Raw genomic sequence first — 5,834 nt, 5'->3', positions numbered from 1 at the left:
CGTTCGATTCATTCCAAGCAGCGTGCCGAAGTAGGAAAAAAAAAAACGAAAACAAGCGGTCACGTCCACAAGCAATGACGAAATATTGCTCTATTTTCTATTGTATTACATGTATTATTGTAAAACACACACAGAAACTAATTCATATACTTAACAAAATCATCTATGTATTAATTTTAGTTTACCTTCTGATAGTTTTTGGAGTCTGCTCTGTAGAAGTTGCATTTTCAACTGAAAATCCACCGTCACTCGTTAGATGGCGACAGAGATCCACTGGACCCCGAGTTGAGTCATTGGACAACACTTTCACTATGAGGGGGATTCATGGCTCCACTGATACGTGTCGTGGATATTATACTGCATATACTTACAGGAGAAACAAGATAACATGTACGATACGATATGTGTATGTATGTATGTATGTATGTATGTATGTATGTATGTATGTATGTATGTATGTATGTATGTATAGCATACATAAGCTCTCCCATATACATCTCTCCCCAGTCAAAATGGATTAGACGTCTATAAGCATCAATGAGTTCAAATCATCAACACTTGAGTAATTTTTAAAAGTCTGATACCCTATAAACAACTACCGGTCAAATTGTCATGCGGTCAGTGTGACTTCTATTTCCTGAACATTTAATAATTGGAAATGCTTATTTATTCTCAAGAAGTCTAACAGCCTGGCAGGCCCTGTGTGAGCCAGAGGTTAATAGCGGTCTTTCAGAGCGGCTGTTTGTTTGACCTGTCACCTTTCTGCGTGACAAAGTGAGGATTCATCCTCTAGTCTGCAACAGTTGATAATTGCAGGGGTTCTTTTCAGCCTTACTGTCAGATTCTAAACACTATAGTTCCAATTAATATGCATAATACAATCTATAACCCTGATAGCACCCCTAATACATTTAGTAGTGCAGTGGGGTCCCAGGAAAATCTGATATGTGACATATAGCAAGTGTGCTGTGTTTAATGTCCTTAGGAATGTCAATCTTATCTGAGCCACCAGTGCTGTTATTTCAATGAATTTCATAGTTAGAAACACAGGAAGGCGTAATTTAGATTCATAGCTAGGTTCCTCATTGTCCCCGCTGTCCACACACAATATACGGTGTCCCTTCGGCCGCGGGATTTATTACCCACTTACTATCACACCAAGGTCACATTCTCAGAGGAACATGGGTAAGCTTGTATGGGCTTCCAGGGAAGCATCATGAAAGGTTTTCTCTAATGAGGTCTCTTCCTAAAAACCTTCTTATTAACCTTCTACTGCCTTGAGGGGGTTTCTGGTCTTGTTATCTTGATTGGTCTCTGTGGCTATGCTCAACACACACACAAAAATCACTTACTCAAGCTGCTATGTGTTAGTAAAATGAAACACAGCATTCATGTGGGGAATGTGCTTGCATGGTCACCTGTTATATAGAAAGGCGTGACACATACAGTAGCTATTGGTGGACGAATGATCAAGTTATCCACATTCCCAACCTATTCCCCTTGTCGTTCCCTGAGTGGCATGCCTACCATCAACTGCCTGATCAGGTAATTACAGAATCATTTGTCAGTAAAACCCTTGAATTGACTGTCATTTACCACATTTGAAAAAGCTTTTTTGTATTTAAACAAATTCCCATGACTTTAAAATTATAATTCTAAAAAAATGAGGTTCTTATCTGCACCCAGCAGCTGTAAATGTGTTTTTAAAGTTTCTAATATTCATGCATTTTTGCAAATGATGAAATACGTGAAGTTAATGGTAAAACGTATGAGTGTGCGCCTCAGTGTGTGTCTGTCAGTGTGTGTGAAGGTTAACTGGCAAATGTACACATTTGCATGTGTGCCCTCAGGGCTCGTGTGCCCGTTATTAACAGCAAGTTGACTCTGTTCAGCTTTGCCAGTGATTAAAACCTTTTCATGGCCGGTAACTTTCGCACCACTGTGAACTGTGTGAGGTGATTAAAGGCAGCTCATTCTGCAGCGTGGTCCCTCTGCTATTCAGCTTCATTGATCTTCTTCCTGAGCTCGTGCCCAGCAGGCTTGTCTCATTGGGATAAGACAAGATAAAGGCCCTTGCTCACTCCTTTTCACAAGCGCATGCAGCCTATAGTAGTGGCTGGTTCTCCACAAGTTTCATTCCAATTTAAACACCACTGTTGGAATGTCAACCATCATCTTAATCCCAATTTAAGCATTCTATGGCCTTTTTACAGATCATACTCATAGTACAAGAGCACACAGGAACTGATATGCGCATGGTTAGACACAACTTGGATGCTTGCCAATTTGAGTTTTGTTCTAATTTCAAAACAAAAGAAAATCTGTTCCAGATTCAATTTAGTGCCACAATAGAAAGACCGTTGGGTTATATTTAAAACATTTTAAAAACAAATTGTATTACCTTAGAGCAGGGGTGTCCAAACTTTTTGCAAAGGGGGCCAGATTTGTTGTGGTAAAAATGTGGGGGGCCGACCTTGGCTAACGTCCTATACATAGAACAATATATTTGGGCAAATTTTAGCAAGCCATTCTGTGTGTCATATTTGCTTTATTATAGGGCTGTCAAACGATTAAAATTTGTAATCGAGTTACTTACAGCTTAAAAATTAATTATTCGTAATTAATCGCAATTCAAACATCTATAAAATATGCCATGTTTTTCTGTAAATTATTGTTGGAATGAAAAGGTAAGACACAAGACGGATATATACATTCAACATACGGTACATAAGTACTGTATTTGTTTATTATAACGATAAATCAACAAGATGGCATTAACATTATTAACATTCTCTTAAAGCGATCCATGGATAGAAAAACTTGTAGTTCTTAAAAGATAAATGTCAGTACAAGTTATAGAAATTTTTAATTTAAAACCCCTCTTAATGTTTTCGTTTTAATAAAATTTGTAAAATCTTCAATCAAAAAAATAAACTAGTAGCTCGCCATTGTTGATGTCAATAATTATTAATAATTAATTTTTTGAGTTTTGTTCTAATTTCAAAACAAAAGAAAATCTGTTCCAGATTCAATTTAGTGCCACAATAGAAAGACCGTTGGGTTATATTTAAAACATTTTAAAAACAAAGTGTATTACCTTAGAGCTATGCAACACTTTTGGTTGAGGGTATTTTGATACAAAAGTATGAAACTTTATGGTGTTACCTCAATTTAAGATTCATTTTATGGAGGCTGATTATTGATGGACCATCATCACTCCAAAAAATATAAACAATATGTTCAATTATTTTACTGGCCGCCATCAAATCTTAACCAGACGTATTCCATCTCTTTCCATTCTGGGATATACATCAATACTCAACTTGGCCTTTTTTTCTATTTTCCACTTAAAAGGTTCTTTCAAAGGGCGAGAGGACCTCCTTGAAAAGCACATGTTTTTCTGTGCATTGACCAAAACAAAATGTGATTTTGTGTTGTTTGAAAACACAACTCCATAATAGGCCTACTAATGTAACCATTGCACACAGTGCAGGAAGATGAGAGGAGGGCAGGAGAAAGCTTGATGAAACAACAACGCTCAACACCCGAAAATAGTTCCCTCTAGTAATTCCAGGGCTACTAAAGGCTTTCAGAACAACTAGCAAAGGCAGAATGTGGCAATACCCTATCAGATTTGATCAAGCAGCAGATGTCTTTTTATCGCTAGTCATTACTGTTGTCATACCTATTAGCATATAAATGCTCGCTCATCCTGTCGAGACCTAAAAGTTATTGCAAGTGTAATTGAACCGGATCCATGCTCTTGATTGAAATGCTCCAGCACGCACACGCGTGTCACAGTGCAAAGAGCCCAATTATTGTCATCACATGTCATTTGATTAAAATACAAGAGGATCAAATTAGTTAAAGTATATGAGAGAAATATCAAAATCTTTGTTGTACTATCATTCTTGTGAATATTTTTACTTAAACATTCAGTACCATTTACTAGCCAATGCCAATTTTCCTCAGTAATCACTCATAAAATATATTAATTAAAAGATTGCTGACACGCTGACTTTGTGTGTAATGGCTTAGCCTAAACAGGCCTTTTGGGGGTATGATTCGACATTTGTTATTTCATCTATTGGATTGGTTAAAATCTGACATCTATACAATGAATGGACGAAAATATCAAATGTACTTGTCAGATTATGCCCCCAGAAGGTCTATGTATTCATTACACTAGAATAGAATTAATTTTAACACGACATGGAAATTTGCTCTGAATTATGAGGGTCAAATCCAGGTTAAATGCTTTTTTTGTTGCTGCCACTCAAGTGAAAGGTCCCTGTGACTGTAGCACACAGCAGAAAAAATTGCCAAGGACCAAAGCAGGCTATCAACATTCAACGAGGTCGACCATTAATCATGGCCCCGAATATATTAAACAATTCACAAAGAAGCAATGTCATGTTTCAGGCATGAAGTGATCGCTGACAACATTCTTGGAGCCTGTTTGTTGTTGTTGTTGTTGTTGTTTTTTAACATTTATTGTAATGCCAGTGAGTAATAGTGCAGATGACCCGCAGTGTGTAAATTTACTTTGCACTTGATATTATTGTATTACATGCATTACATTAGATCAGAACCAGTCGGTACATGCACACAAAATTCTCAAGGTAGGTTGACAATATACTGTATTACATAAACTAAAGTATATATGTTACATCAAAATTTAGGCATAGCGAATTTCAGAAAATATATTGCATCATGTACCTGAGGGATGAGGTTTCAGGTATGGTTCCTTGCCTTACCAAGAATGGACTAAACCCAGAATCTCAGGTCCCAATGCTTCCAATAAATCCTGCACTACTGCCGCCTCAAATTTATTATTATTATTTATTATTTATTATTATTATTATAGTAAAAGCAAGTAATACCTTGATCCATCCATCCATCCATCCATATTATACAGCACCTGTCCTCAATATGGTCGAAGGCCCAATCCCTGTTGAGTTTGGGCAAGAGGCTAGGTAAAGAGGAAGTCGTAGTGTTTGGAGAAAACAGCATAATCAGAACAGGGAAACTCCAAACAAAAATGCTTAGATTTTATACCAGATCGTCTCGACATCATGGAAGACATGCCAAGAGAAAGAAAATTCTAAATACGGTGGTATGTAAAGTATCTGAACCTTTTGGAATCGGAATGGATGAAATGGATGAAAATACAGTGTCTGCTTAAACTAAAACCCCCCAAACATTTATAGGTCTTCATATTTTAATGAGGATTGCATGCAAAATATGACAGAAGGGGGAAAATAAGTAAGTGGACCCTCTGCCAAAGGAGACTTAAAGAGCAATTGAAACCAATTTTTATCAAACAATTTAAGTTAAGTCTGTTCACAATCACTGATGAGTGCTTTAAAGCTGCTCTGCCCACTACAAAACACACACCTGGTAAGAATTGTCTTGATGAGAAGCATTGTCTGATGTGCATCATGGCTCTGTCAAAAGAGCCGTCTGAAGACCTGCAATCAAGGATTGTTGATTTGTATAAAGCTGGGAAAGGATACAAAACCATCTCTAAAATTCTGGATGTTCATTGATGGACAGTCAGAAAAGTTGTCTACGAATGGAGAGAGTTTGGCTCTGTTGCTTCTCTCCCAAGGAGTGGCCGTCCACCAAAGATGACGCCAAGAGTTCAGCGCAGAATACTCAGAGTTAAAAAAAAAAAAAAAAGAACCCTAGAGTGTCTGCTGATGACTTACAAAAATCACTGGCAATGGCCAATAATGGTGTTCGTGGGAGGACTCCACGGAGGAAGCAACTGCTGTCTAAAGTAAACATTGTTGCTCATTTATCCATCCATCCATCCATTATCTTCCGCTTAT

Source organism: Corythoichthys intestinalis, chromosome 4, assembly GCF_030265065.1.
Source record: "Corythoichthys intestinalis isolate RoL2023-P3 chromosome 4, ASM3026506v1, whole genome shotgun sequence".
In the NCBI taxonomy this organism is placed as follows: Eukaryota; Metazoa; Chordata; class Actinopteri; order Syngnathiformes; family Syngnathidae; genus Corythoichthys; species Corythoichthys intestinalis.
The sequence above is the reverse complement of the archived record's forward strand: the minus strand, read 5'-3'. Positions refer to the sequence as shown.